General features: G+C 56.2%; 1 protein-coding gene across 5 annotated transcripts in view; it reads left to right on the top strand.

Annotated features, from left to right (window-relative positions):
* Window positions 1-14104: 14104 nt before the first annotated feature.
* The window catches only part of ZBTB16 (zinc finger and BTB domain containing 16), a 54202-nt gene continuing 53425 nt past the window's right edge, over window positions 14105-14881 (top strand). The window contains exon 1 of one of the 5 annotated variants that reach the window (XM_074527857.1): window positions 14105-14226. The gene's annotated coding sequence lies outside the window, so the exon portion shown is untranslated. Of the gene's footprint in view, window positions 14227-14342; window positions 14493-14577; window positions 14722-14881 lie in introns of those variants that run through there. The other 4 variants (XM_074527859.1, XM_074527858.1, XM_074527855.1 and 1 more) reach the window with 4 other exon arrangements.

Here is a 14881-nt window from a genome sequence, read left to right as displayed (position 1 = left end):
TGTGGGGGAGCACCTTGGCCTGGTCCCCTCGCCTGTGCAGCTCCTGGGAGGTTACAAAGGGCACAGGGAGCTGGAGGGGGGTGTTTTGGTGTTTGCAGCACCTCAAGGCTTTGGATGAGGCTGTACATGGTCTCTGCATGGGCACAGCCCCTGTTGGTGTCCCTGAGGAGGTTTGGGAGCAGCCAGCTCGTGCAGTGGAGCACTGGCCTGGGGACATGCTGTGGTAAGGATGGGTGTCCTTTGAGTGGGTGCTGGTGCTTTTGTGGGGGTTGGTGGAAGGTGGCTGGTTGTTTCAGTTGTTGCAGAAAACATTTTGAGATTTCCCCTGTAATTCTGAGGTCAGAAATGTTGTGCTTCAAGGTTCCTGCCAGAGTCAGGACAATCCACCCACTGCTGTGCCCTTTCCTCCCAAAGGGACGTTTGGCCGAGTCTCTGTTGCATGGGCATCAATGGAATCTTAGTTAAGGGATGAGTAATTAACACCTGGCCGTGGTGCTGGCCCTGCCCAGGCCTGGCTGCCCAGAGGCTCTGCCCACAGAGGCAGCGGGAGCAGCCCAGTGCCAGGAACAAAAGGCATCTCCTCTCCGCGTGCTGTAGAGGATCCCAAACAAAAGGTTCCCGTTCCCTGCGCCCCTCTCCCTGCTTCTCACTCTCCTTTCTGTGCTCCCACTCTTCAACAGGGATTTAAGCCCTTCTTTTCTCTGGGCTGCAACAAGAAAGTAGCAATTAACTGTTATAAGGCTGTTTTATAGTCCTGTGCAAACCCTTTCCATCCACTCTGCTTTAAATGGGTACATCTTTTATTCCCAGTTTTCGGGAGTGTAAAACTTTACAGCGTTTGCTGCAAACCTTCATACTTTGCTTTGCAGTTTATTGCTCCCTCTGCGGATATATCTCACTCATAAATATGGCTTCCAGCTCCCAGCACTTGACTAGGAGCTGCAGTGCCTCGGAGTCGTTCCATTAATGGGACTTTGCCTGCATATCGCGGTGTGATTCATCCCAAACCTCTGTCTCTCCTCTGCCCAAAGGTGCAGAGCTCTGTAGAGGAGCCCTGGCAGCAGCAGGTCGCTCAGCCAGGGCATTCCAGCCCCAGCTGCACATCCCTGTGGCTCTGGGGGGTGTGGAAGGGGCTGTGGAGAGCTCAGGGTGAGCTGGGCTGGCTTTGGGCACTGCCGTTGTGGAGCCTTGGAGCCAAGGCTGTCCTGGGTGCAGAGTTTCCTCTCCTATGGGTTGTTTGCAGGGTAATTGTAAACAACTTTCTTTACCTATGGTTTGCATGGAGTCTCTCTGCTCTCCCTGTTCTAAGAGCCAAAAAATAAAGAAGTCAGATGTTGAGGCTCCTGTGGGTTTAGGTCTGACCTGGCTGTGTTGTTTCTAACCATAGTTTTTATTTCTGTGGGTACATTGAGGAGCTCTTTTACCCTACTGCCCATTTTCTGGAACACTTTGGAGAAGTGCTGTGCTTGACACAGGCTCAGGTGTCCATGGCCAGAGCCAGTCAGGCTTGTGGACACCAACGCCAGTGCCTTTGTTCTTTGGCAGAGCAGGGCTCTGTGTGCTGCTGGTCCTGCATGGCTCTGGGAAGGGGGACAGGGCAAGCAGGGCTCTGTGTGCTGCATGGCTCTGGGAGGGGGACAGGGCAAGCAGGGCTCTGTGTGCTGCATGGCTCTGGGAAGGGGACACCGCTGCAGTGCTGGTGGCCCTAAGGGAGGAGTGGGGGCTCCTGCTGCAGCCCCCAGCCAGCTGCCCTTATTCTGGGGCTGTCCTGACACAAAGGAATGGGAAAGGTGTGGGATATTGAGTGCAGCTTTCAGACCCTACATGGTAATTTCCTTGCATTACAGCGATGGCAGCTTCAAAACCGCCCTCCTCCCGTCCCTTTAACAGAACAGAAAAGCGTTCAGGGCCGGTTTGTTTGAGTCCAGAATGGCAGTGATTACAGCTGCGTGGTGCATTTGGGGTAAATGCAGGGACACCAGGGTGGGAGTGACCCCTGCTGAAAGGGTGACTCGGGCTGGGGGCTGCTGTTTGTCCCTCCTGTGTGTGCCCTGCCCGTCACCAAAGCGGGGTGCTTTGTCTCATCCCTTTGAGCACCAGCACTGCACTAAAGCTGCTTTTCCAGGGAAGAAGGAGAGCTATTGATAAAAGCCTGGCTGCCAGTGCCCATCCCCAGAGGCAGGCCGGGTGCCCCCCAGCCCCGGGCTGCAGCAGGGCAGGGCGGGCACACGCTGGCAGCCCGCGCTGGCGGATGCTTTATGGGACCATTTGCCAGTACCTGCTCCAAATGTCAGAGCCAGGCAGGGGAACAGGTGGGCTCTGTGCGTCTCTGGGGCCCCACTAATTCACAGGCAATAAATTAATGACAGGAACAGGGACAAAGTCCTATTCTGGGTGCAGGTGAGTGAGCAATTCCCTTCTGGCAGGCGGAGGGAGGGAGACCTGCCGCTGTCAGGCTGCCTTTGATTGTGTTGTCTGAGCCAGCCTTAAAGGTAGCCCGTGCTCCAGACCAGCTTTGCTCCTGCTCGGGGCTCTGGAGGCAGTGGCAAGTCTCGCTTAAAATAACCTCTGCTAATTACCTGAGGCTGCCTCTTTGAACCGCAGGCTGTCGCTTACATCATCCCACAAAGGAGCCGAAGGTTCCCTTTGGTCCCAGAGGGATGGGAGGTGTTCAGAGCTGATGGCATCAGGCCCTCAGGAACGGGTGTGAACTGCGGGCACCCACACAGACCCGGGGCTGGTGCCAGGCTGGCAGGAGTGGGGCGTGCCCAGCTCCCTGCCGGTGCTCACCCCTGTCCCACCGGCCTCCAGGAGGGAGGGCATGGGTCTGGGGGCGCTTTCCTAGGGAGCAGGGCCAAGAATAGTGGGGGGAAAGAGAAAAGCACAGGAGTGGTACCGTATTAAACAAGCTGTGCTCCACGGACCCTGTATCAGCACGGTTTTGGTTTTGTCTGTGCCATCTTTATAGAATTCCCGAGGGACTGTGACCCGGGAGCAGCGAGCAGGTCCCGGCGGCAGGGCTGGTGCGAGCTGTGCCGGGCTCTCCCTCGCCTCTAGGAAGCACTCTGACCTCAGGAAAACCAGGAGGAGCGCTCCGAGCAGAGCTGCGAGAGCACTCAGCATCCATAGGCCGGGCACGGTGCCTTTTCTGGAGAGCCTTGGCTTGGCAGTGGGCGAGAAGTGAGGTCGAGGGATTCCAGCATGGCAGAACTTGGGATGGACAGCTGTCTGTCAGCTCGAGGGAGAAGGTTCTGGGAAATGCCCTATGGGGCTGCACCAGCTTGGTCCTGGAGCCGGGAACCCCTTCCTGTGCAGAGGCACCCTCTGAAACGGGGGCAAGGCGAGTGCCAGCCCTGGAGAATGTGCTGAGACACAGGAGCGTGGTGCCTGGAGAGGCTGGATCGTTCAGGACAAACCATCACTCTGGGCTCACCCTGCTGAGGGGCACCAGAGACGAGGTTCCCGGAGCAGGCGGCTGTGCCCCGGCCCGACGAGCCCGTGCAGATGGCAGGAGATAAACGACACCATCTCCGTACTGTAGTGGCTCGGCTGTAATTCCTGAAAGACATTTATTGGAGGCAGCCTTCCCTTTTCCAGGGCTGTGGCTCCTCGGGCAGGGGGAATTGCAGTGGGGAAGGTGGAAAGCGCAACCCGGCGTTACTGATGAGACCGGTGCCCAAGCCCCCATCCATTCCTCTCCTCCAATTTTCTCCTCTGACAATTTATAGGTTGGTTTGATGCTTGAATAGCTGAGTCTCTCTAGTAATATGTATTCTCTGTAAGTATTCCCCGCTGTGGCATATCCTAAGAGAACTCCATCAAATAATTATCTTCCCTTTTATTTATTCACAGTCTTTTCACTCGATCTGCATCACGATAAAATATTCCAATGGCTTCCTCTTAGCACTGAGCCTTCTCCAGATTGTAAAGTGTATTTATGTACAGTATTAAATCCGCCCTGCGCCGCTCTTTATCTCGCCTCTCTGCCCGTTCTGTGCTGCCGTTGTGCTGGCCCTGGCCATCCCTGTGTCCCCCTGTGCCTCCTGCCGGCAGCCCGGGGCAGGAGGGGTGTGCAGGTGCCCAAGGACCGGCTGCAGCCAGCGGGCAGGGATGGAGGGGGCAGCCAGCGGGCAGCGATGCAGAGGGGCAGCCCCACCAGGGACCCCAGCGGGCAGGGATGGAGGGGCAGCCCCACCAGGGAGCCCAGCGGGCAGGGATGGAGGGGCAGCCCCACCATGGACCCCAGCGGGCAGGGATGCAGAGGGGCAGCCCCACCAGGGAGCCCAGCGGGCAGGGATGGAGGGGCAGCCCCACCAGGGAGCCCAGCGGGCAGGGATGCAGAGGGGCAGCCCCACCAGGGAGCCCAGCAGGCAGCGATGCAGAGGGGCAGCCCCACCAGGGAGCCCAGCAGGCAGCGATGCAGAGGGGCAGCCCCACCAGGGACCCCAGCGGGCAGGGATGGAGGGGCAGCCCCACCAGGGAGCCCAACAGGCAGGGATGGAGGGGCAGCCCCACCAGGGAGCCCAGCGGGCAGGGATGCAGAGGGGCAGCCAGCGGGCAGGGATGGAGGGGCAGCCCCACCAGGGAGCCCAGCGGGCAGGGATGCAGAGGGGCAGCCAGCGGGCAGGGATGGAGGGGGCAGCCCCACCAGGGAGCCCTGCTGCCCTCCCTCCCGGCGCCTCCAGCCGGGCTGTGCCTGCCTGGCAGGGCCGGGCTGCCCGAGGACGTGACTGCAGGGCAGCCGAGCACAATCAGAGCTGGGAAGAAACCAATAACCTCCCCTGCCCGCTCCGGAGGGCAGCGCTGCTCTTCTCCAAGCAATCCGTGTCTCCCTGCAGAGCCAGGGGGCTCTGGGGAAGGATGAATCCCTAAAAAGGGGCAGCTTTTCCTACAGAAAGGCTGTTTCAGGGGATGGTGTGCAGAGTCAGAGCCAAGGTTTCCATGCTGAGGAGCGTTCAGAGCAGACCTCAGAGAAGGTGCAGGCATGCTGCAGCACAGCTCTGACCTGTGCCAAGGGACAGCCTTCCTCCATGGATAGCAGGTCCAGGTTTTACTGGGATTGCTGCAGGCTTTGGAAATAGCCCTCCAACACCAGTATACCCTCCTTGTCTTTCTGAGGATTTCTGTGTGCTGCACAGCAGCCCAACAGGGAATATTTGGTGTTGGGCTTCCCTGCTTGCTGCTCTAACAGACCCCATGAAGGACCAGTGGCCTCTCCCTGCCCAGGAGGCGTCTTGGCATCTGTGCAGGTGATCCCTGGGTGTTCTGAACTGAAGGGGCTCTTGTGGTCACATTCCCAGTCTGTAGCAGTGCCAGGAATTCTGTTAGGCCAGAAGACCTCTCCCTGCTCGGAGGTGAGGCAGTAAAAGCAAGTTTAACTGTGTTTTTAGGTTTGTTTATGCTGCTCTGCCCACAGGAGCATTTGCTGGGAGCCACGAGGCAGCGGCAGCAGCAGCAGTTCTGCCATGCTGTGTCACCGTGACGCAGGAACAGCAGTTACTTGGTTGGTCACAGAGGAATAGTGGTGACCTTTCACAGTTGTGACTTTTCTTCCCAGCTTTGCCCACAGTCAGCTTGGCTGGCAGGCAGATGGGCCAGGGAAAGGGGTGTATGCCAGGGTAGAGGACCAGTCATGGTGAGGATGAAAACCATGGTGCTCCAACTCACTTGGCTCGGGTGCCTCTTTGGAGTGGCATCCCCTCCACTCCTGGAGAGCCAAGTTCCCCAGCAAGGGTTAACAGAGTGTATAAAATTGATTGCGATTTTAGTAATTCAGTATAATCACAGTCTACCAGCAGGTTGCTTTTCCAGCAGGAGGGTTTGGAATTATTTTCTGGAGTTTGCAATATAGAACTTAAATTAAGCCTCAGAAGTCAGAGGAGCTCTGCTGCATCTCTAATGTGGTGCTAAATTCTCAGCAGCACATTCCCTGTATTAAAGCCTTTGCTGGCAATTAGGTTCATTAACTATCACAATACCTTATTTATTACTCGGCATGCCATATGGTTTCCCAGCTAAAGAATGGCACCCGTTCTAGCACAGACCATTTGGCATCATAAAGATGTTAACAAATAATGTTATGGCTCTCAAGGGCAAAAGGGCTCGCTGGGCTGCAGGTCTGCACGGCAGGAGAGAATATGAAAACATTTTTCTTCTATGGCAAAATAAAGAATTCCTCGAGACAGAAGTATTCAAAGACTATCCCGCTTGCATCACGCAAATGGGAGTTTTATACATGCCCATAATGGTTCTGTCAATATTTGCAGCAGGCAGCGTGCTCACTCATCTCCTTTCCTTCCCTCGCTCCCTCCGAGCACCGGCAGGAAGGACCCACCTCCATCTGATCCTGCTGCATTTATGCCTCCTGACTTTTATTTCCTCTGATGGCTCCGGCTCGTTGGTGTGTGCGGCTCTTGGGGACTGGATTAATTATCCAGCACCATCCTTGCCACTGCCCAAACTCCAGCACTGGGCACTGCACCGAGGCACCAGGGGTGCATCGATTGCTGCTCTGCAGAGGAGGGAGTGTGTGCATATCTGTGTGTGTAGGAGGGAAAGCTTCACCAGCAGAAACCGCTCGGTGGGACCCCAAAGACAGACCATGAAGTTGGGTGTTCTGACCCTGAAAAGGGGAAAATCCTAGTTGTAGTTAGTTTAGTGCTCTTGGGAGGAGATCAGGACCTGTTACAGCCCAGGCTGCGAGCGTTACACCGGGTACACCACACTCGGTTCCTATTTTCAGCAGGATTAGGATTACAAGAGCCAGGGACAGCATTTCAGGTCACAGGGACTTGGACTGTCTCCTCTTGGTACTGTGTTTCTCCATTCCTGTTCTGGGAGTGGATTCTCCCAGAATAAACACATCCAAAGGGTGATTTTTGCAAAGCGCAACTTAAATCAGAGTAGTACTGAAAGCACGGATTAAACCAGACTTTGTGATCCTGTTACAGTATACAGTGACAACCTCTGAATTTCCAGAAATGGGTCAGAAAGACAGCTTTCAGGCACAGGTAGCACCTCTGCCAAATTTCCTAGGCAGTGCTTGCTTAGTGCCAGGTGAGATTGTTTCCTGGGTTCTGCTCTTCATTGATTCCTGGGTGAGTTTCTGATTTGCAGGAAGACAATTCCTCCAGCCTGTGAGCTGAGGGATGGCTCTGGGCTCCTGCACGTGGGCTCTGTGCACAGGTAGCACAGGCAGCAGCGCAGGGCCGGCTCCCCAATTCCCAGCCAATGATCAGGTGGGTCAGGGCAGCCCCAGGGCTCGGTGCCCTCCTGCCCAGAGTAGCACTCTCGGATGAGTGCCGTGGTGATGGTCACTTCAGCATGCTTTGGTGCAGAGCACCTGCCCTTTCTTTGGGCACAGGCGGCAGTTGGGTGTTTGGCTGTGTGAGCAGCCTGGCTGTGCCTGCTCTGTCACTCCAGAGCTGCCTGTGTCCTGCTGGGGCTGCTCTCCCCAGGGAGGGATGTGGCCAAGAGCTGTATTGCTGTGGAACCCACGGGCTTTAATGGCAGCTGGGATTATTTCCCATCACCTCAGCTGACCTCTCAGGCAGTGTGGGTGAAGTGTTCTACCTGCCAGCTCACACAGTGCTGCTTCCCCTGGGGTTACAGGCATTTCCTTGGGAGCCCCTCTGGTTCGTTCTTCACGGCAGTGGATGGCACACAGTGCAGTGACACAGTCAGAGCTGGTCCTGAGAACAGAGATGCTCCATGGGGGGATGAGTGTGGCCACAGATGGAGCTGGGTCCCCAAACAGTCACTGTACACCCATCCCCTTTCTGCCGGCCTCAGTGCCTCTCTCCGGAGTCTGCCAGCTCCCTTACCTACCACCAGTACCTTTGAGTTTTCACTATTCCACGTCCTCCTTTCAGCTTTTTCATGAGAGTTGTGATTTGGTTTTCTCCCCCTCGTTTCTCCTGAGGAGATATTCCAAAATGTGCCCCCTCAAAAGCCTTTGGGCTGGAATATCTCGCCCCACCTCCCCAAGCACTTTTGCTCCCTGCCTGCCCTGTTGGTCCCTCTGCACAGCTGCAAGGACCCTTGGCCATCTGCTGATGCCATAGCTGGTTTTGAAGGTAGCACAGCAACATTGAACCTTTCAGGGGGAATTCTTTGTGAAGGGAGAACTGTTTTCCAAATGAAGAAATGGAGAAGCAGAGAGAAATGGAATTCTGGTCCATTTGTGGTGGAATTGGCATTTCCCAGCCAAAGGATGCAGCACGTGAGGCAGCAGAGGCACACCATGAGGAAGAATGGCTGGGTTCCAAAGGGAGTCACTACCTGGAGAGGAGCAGGGGCTGGTGGCAGCAGCTGTGACACGGTGACAGCCGTGTCACACACTCTGCTGCCTCCCCCCTCTGCATCCCTGCCACTGGCAGGGACACGTGGAGCCTCTGGCCCTGGGCAGATAGGTCTTATCCAGGAATGACTTTGCAGGAGTGTTTACTTTCATTCCTGGGAGGCTGATCGAGCTGTTCCAGCTAGGAATGTGCCCTGGCCCGAGGGGGACCTGCCAAGCTCCCTCCAGCATGAACACTGCAGGTCCAAGGGCACTGGAGCCCTGTGAGCCTGACCCCCGCTGCCGCGGCCCCACCACTCCGGAATGGGAATCCTGTGTCCATGGGGGTGTGTGTGACCAGGCTGGAACACACCAATTCCTCGTGACCTTTGGGAAGGATTCATCAATATCCACCCTGAAAGGGCAGATTGCGAGCTGCCTTGCTGCACCACTGTTATCTGATTTGGTCACTGAGGAATCTGTGACCAGATAAGATACCAGGGCTTTATTGTATCTTCTGGCAATTATTAAGGAAATAAAATCAGTTAATATCTAACCTTGAACCTAGACCAAAACATTTAGCCTCAGACTTCGTTCTGCCCCTCTTGTACATTCAGGAGTTGTACAGTTTAGAGGGCTGTTAGGAATGATGGAAGAGATGAACAGGAATTTAATCTGAGCCTAAAATACCATCATTATGCAGCTCGAGCATCTCAGAAATGAGGTCTGTGCCATGTGTGATGCAGCCACTCGATCTTTTTGTCCTGGTGCAAGAAAGGGGAGGAGGAGGAGGAGCCCCTTTGGCAGAAGTTTCCCCAGCTGTGAAGGCATTTTGTGTGAATATTTAATGCAGAGATATGTTAAGAGCAGGGGAAGGAGGGGGGGAGTCTTCCGTGAGTGTGGGCTTTTGTTTGTCCTGTCAGAAGCAGTAACGTGTTCTCTGTGCACGCACAGAGCACACAAATACATATAAATATCCTCTCCCTTGGAAGGGAGAGCAGAGGATTGTGCAGCTGGAAATGGGAGATGGAGAGATGGAATGAGGGCTGGATTCGGGAGGTGGCTTGCTCCCTCCACAAATGAACTTGAGCATCATGGGGGCACAGAAACTGCCTGCTTCCAGCGAGACTAGGGGTGCTGCTTGTGGTCCTGGATCACCTTTTGGTTCTGAACTCTAAAGCCATTCAGGGGCTCCTGGGAACCACCCTGTTAAAGGAAGGGAGTTCTAAGTGTTGATCTTATGCTCGGAAAAGCATGCAATGAGTGTTTAGCTCACCTGGAATTCCTATTAGTGTCTAAACTTGGATGTGATCCTACTGGAGAAGGAACTGGGTGGAGGTGCAGCCCTGTACCCCACTCCTGAGGGGACTAACCAGCATGAAGGGTGTCTGGACAGACTAACATCTCCTTCCCCAGTGCTGTATCCTTCCTGGGGAGAGTCAAAACCAAAGGGAGACAGGAAAAGCAGCATCAAACTGGAACACAATCCCTCACTAGAGTATCCCCTGTTTTGAGAGACAGAACAAGCCCCCAGAAGACCAGAGGTCCTGGTGTAGATTCTGCTCTATTTAAAGGACTTTTTTCTAGGATGAACTTTACTGAACACACGCAACCTCCACAGCACCATAAAGTCGGGGCTGACATTTAATGCCTCGGCACATTTCTTCCCTTGTCCCGTGCAAGACATCAAGTATGTCAGGTTAAGAGAAGAGAAAAAGAGGAAAAATAATTACACAGTAAATTAAACAAGGCCACCCCCCTCCCACTTATTAGGGCTTCATAAGCTGCTACCTCTGGCTGGATCTCCCTCGAATACGTACCGAGGGTAACACTAAAAATAGGTCCTGTACTGATGGTTGGGTCACAGCCTGCTAGAGGGAGACATTTTTATTTAATTACAAGTCCAGCAGCGCGTTGCTGGGGGGGAATACATAAACACAGCCCTCGAAGCCCGGCTGTAAAGTTTGTGCTCCTTCGCTGAGTCACTGTGGCTAAATTCCCCTTTGTGTGGGGGATTTAGGGGAGGAATGTGGGAAGGCTGGCCCAGGCTGCCGCCCTCCTGAGTCACTGCTCAGCTCATCCTGCAGCCCTGGCAGGCTCAGGGCCCTAAGCCACTAATTAGCCTCATTGTCTTAGGGCTGCAGCATCCGTAACCTAGCACGGGGAGGGGGGAGGACGGAGGGACAAAGCTCCATGAGCTGCATCTCCTGGCACTTGCGTTCTGTGGGTCACAACCCACCTCTCAACAGCCCCAGCGGGATACTGATCCACTCCTTAGTGGGATGGCATTGATTCCGCAATGCCTGTGTGCCAGTAAAGTTGTGACTTGGAGCAGTGCTCGTGAGCAGGAAGGGGTTTGTGCACAGAGCATTGGGTGCAGCAGCCTTGCTGGGAGCCGTGCATGTGTGCAGTGTCACACTGGGAGCTGTGCATGTGTGCAGTGTCACACTGGGCGCCATGGATGTGAGCAGTGTCACACTGGGAGCTGTGGATGTGAACAGTGTCACACTGGGCGCTGTGCATGTGTGCAGTGTCACACTGGGAGCTGTGGCTGGGTGCAGTGTCACACTGGGAGCTGTGGATGTGAACAGTGTCACACTGGCTGCCCGCTCACGTGGCAGTGACACGCTGATCCTTGTCGCTGCTGCCGTGTCTCTGTCGCGTGCTCGAGCGTGGCTGGGTGGCTGACAGGCGTGTGGGGAAGGGCAGACAGGGTTTCTGCAGTGTCACAGCCCACACATGTCCACTTCAGCTCTGTCTGACCTCTCAGGCTGTGCAGTTCTCCTTTCCCACAAGAGCAGGCAGCTCCTGTGCAGCTCCATTGGGCTGGCTGCAGCTGACTCCAAAATAACTTACTTTGGGATCAACTCAGTGTGGAGAGCCCCTGTCCCACCACCCCAGGCGACAGCCCCCCCCCATCCAGTTGCATCCTCAGAGTGACTCTCAGGTTCCCCTTGTGCAGCAGGCAGGGCACAATGAGGGGCCTGTTCCTGGCCCCTCCACTCCCCCGGGCTGCCACAACGCACGCGGGTCCGGTGTCCGCGCTCGGACGGAGCCTGGTGCTCATCAGTGGGGTTCAGAGGAAGCTTAATGCACCGTGGCTGCACACTGAGCAGCTTTCCCGGGGCTTCCGCCCTCCCCCTTGCAAACAGCTTTGTGCATTTAGGCTTTTTTTTTAAATAAAGTCTAACATGTTTAATCATCTTTTCATAAGCTGTCAGCTTGCCGCGCGCCAAAGCAGAGCAGCGCGCTCTGCCCCGGCTCCCAGCAAAGCAAATATGCCTGGAGAAATCCTGCTCCTGGGAGCGTGCACACTGGGGCTCAGGAGCTGTGAACTCTCCTCTGGGTCTGGGGTGAGATCAAAAATCAGTTTTTGAAAGTTATGGATTTTTCACTGAATTTGAAACAGATCTTATTTTGCACAGCATCTTTGCTCCAGTGTTCCATAATTCATCTCTGCATCAGCAGTGCTGGAAAACTCAGTATACTGGAAAACTCCAAATACATCAAAAGCAGAACACAGCTAGTCCTAGGAAAACATGGGAATGTGCCTGTCCCCCACCCTGTAGGTTCTCTGCAGGAGCAGGGGGAACAGGGCGTGGGCACAGCTGAAGCCAGGGCCTAGAAAGCCAGAGAAGGAGCTGTGTCCTTGTGTGCCTGTCTGGGGTGGAATGAGGAGATTATGTGTCTAACAGCACTGGAGGAGTGTGTGTGATGGAAAAGGGCAGTTGTCTGCAGAGTGGAAGATGATGTTGGTTTGGGCACGGTGGAGAGTTGCTGCTCCTCTTCCCTTCCCATTCATACAGGGTGGATGATGCTGGGGCACCTTCTGGCTGAAGTTTTCTTCCAGGATGTTTTTTGTGGACTAAGCATCTTGAAAAAGGAATTTTCTTTCTTAGTGTAATTGTGGAGACTGCTTGGTTTTAGTCTCCATGCACTAGCTGCCTCTTGGAGAAGCATCCCAAGGCTGTCCTTGCCATCATCCCTTGAAATGCAGACTGCTGCACTGCCCAGTCCTTGTCTTCCCACAGACCTGATGCTGCTGGCTGGGATATTTCCACTGGGGAAGCAAACATTCGTGTCTCCCTGTCCAAGTAACTGATAAGGCTGAGGGCTAGAAGTGGATCTGAATGGATCCCTCATTTTCCTGGGGAGGATGTCCATGCTTTCACCTGGTCCTCCTCACACAGAAAGCCCTTCCTGAGGAACCAGCGGCTCAGGGGTTTAATGCTGGAGGTTAATAATAATCACACCAGGCAGCACATCATTGCACCGTATCTGGTTGAGAGATTTACAAGTGAAACTCGTGGCGGAGGAAGAAATTGCCTCAATCACTCGGAGTAATGGCACATGGAGAGGCACTTGGGCGTGACTGCTACTTAACACGGAGCCCAGCTTGGCTTCATTTAGCTGCTGGTGCCTTTCTAATAAACACGTTACACTACAAGGTGGGGATTAACATCAGAAAAGTAAATAAATTGGAAACTGATGGGGAGAGATGGGAGGGAAATGGAAGGTACCGGGAGGAGTGACAAGGAACTGACTCCCATGCCAGGACATGGGGAAATGACCCTGAAGGCCATGGCTGTAGCTTTCCAAGCATCTCTGTGGGCCTCGCCTGTGGCCTGCAGGTGCTGGGCAGCCCCACGGCCGGGGTATGTGGGGTGTCCCTGCTCAGGGCCACCAAGCTGGTCTCTGCCTTCAGCAAACGGTGGCTGTGGGAAGTTGATGTCTTAAACAATTCAGTAGCTTTTACTATATGTATTAGAGGAGCAACAAAAAGTGCAACGCACCAGTTGACAGGAAGGACTGGGGGGTTAATTTTCAGGATGCTGCCTGGGAATTTAGCCGTGGGATTTCCATTATTGCTAATGGGACTCATGCAGCTTAATTTCATGTGAGCTACACTAAAAACATACCTCTAACTGCCTGCAAAATTTCAGTCTTGAAATCAAGCCTTTTAAAAGTTAGAGAAGGGTAAACAAATACCTGAAACCACAGTGTCTCACTATTTCCCCCTTTCAGCTGTTTGGATTCTAAAGTCTGGAAGAGGGAGGAACTCAAGCAGTTTGAGACAATTAAAAACCCCCATCCTGCAGGCACGCTGGCTGCCTGTGCGGTGCATCCCTGCTCTCTGCCAATTACAGCAGCAGAGTTATAACCCCCGAAAAAATGGGAGTAAGCTGATGCCTTACCCTTAACTATAGTACGGCGAGCACGGCGTTACCGCACGCGTCTAATAACCCGCGCAGCGCCGCCGTGCATCGCGAGGCCTCCGTTATTAGGCTGTTCTCGTTAAATGACTGCTATCATCTGGTCCCAAAGTACATTAAATCCCATTATAATTATAAACACACTTCCCCATAACGTTCTCCTTAGATTACATTTGCGCTGCTTTACCCCAAGGGTATCTTTGTACTAATGCCGTCCGCGTTTGTTGTTTTAGCTGAAGACACCGGGCCCTTGCTGGCTGTGTTGTGCCACGGGTGCGGCAGGGAGGGAGGGAAGGAGCGAGCGCTGTGCGGCTGCCACCCTGCCCCGAGGATTTCAGCGGTCTCCGGGTGCGCTGAGCGTGGGCACCGGCGAGGAGCTGAGCACGTCCTCGCTCGAGGATGCTCAGGGCACGCAGAGCTCGCTCGGTGCGCGGCCCGCTGCTCGTGCGGGCTGCTGTCGGTGTCGCGGTGCGGCTGGCGGCTCCCCGTGTGTCTCGCTCCCTTCCCGAGGGCGACCCTTGCGGCAGAGCCCCATGGCCCGTCCTGGGGTGCGGGCACCCGCCACGTCCCCGCACACGAGCGGTGCCGTCACGGCGTCACTATTTTATCGCGGGGGGGTGGGGGGGGAAGAGAAACCAGGTTCGTCGGGGCGACAACGTGCTGGGTGTCACATCATGTCACGAGCGCCGCAGCTCCCGGTCGGAACCCGCCACCGGACCCCAAAGTGGGCTCGAGGTTGGTTGTTGCCGTCCCCACCCCCGGGGCCGGGGGTCCGCCCAGGCGCGGCCGGGGGGCGGCTTTGTCTGGCGCGGGCGCGGCGGTGGCGCAGCCGTCGGGGCGGTGGGCGCAGCCCGTCGGGGCGCGCAGCCCCGCTCGCCGCGGGCCCGGTGCCGCTCCCCGGTGCCGCCGGGCTTCCGGGTGCCGGGCTCCCCGGTGCCGCCGCCTCCGGCTCCTCCATGTTTGTTGTCGGCAGCGCTGTCCAGCCGCTCGCTGCCCGCAAGGTGCGGGGCTGCGCGGGGCGGGGCGGGCCCGGGCGGGGGCGCCCGCACTCAGCTCGGCGCGGGCGGGGGGCGCGGGCGGAGGGCGGGGGGCGGTGGGTGGGGGCGGCCTGACGCGGGCGCGGGGCGGCCCGTGGGCCGGCGCCGCCGTGATTTGCTGCGCGGCGCGGCGAGCGGCGGCGGCGGCGATGAGAGCGGGCAGTGCGAACTGCCGGAGCAGCCGCCGGCCGCCGTGAGTGCGGGCGAGGGGGGGCGGCACCGGGACCCCCGCGCCGGCTCCGCCGTGGGGCTGCGGCTCCGCCGCTTCGCCGCGCACCTGATGGGGCCGCGCTGCCGGCGGGACGGGGCGGCCGGGGCTGGAGCCGGGCGGCGGCGGGGGATGCGCACCTTCC

Source organism: Zonotrichia albicollis, chromosome 27 (assembly GCF_047830755.1).
Source record: "Zonotrichia albicollis isolate bZonAlb1 chromosome 27, bZonAlb1.hap1, whole genome shotgun sequence".
In the NCBI taxonomy this organism is placed as follows: domain Eukaryota; kingdom Metazoa; phylum Chordata; class Aves; order Passeriformes; family Passerellidae; genus Zonotrichia; species Zonotrichia albicollis.
The sequence above is the reverse complement of the archived record's forward strand: the minus strand, read 5'-3'. Positions and strand labels throughout refer to the sequence as shown.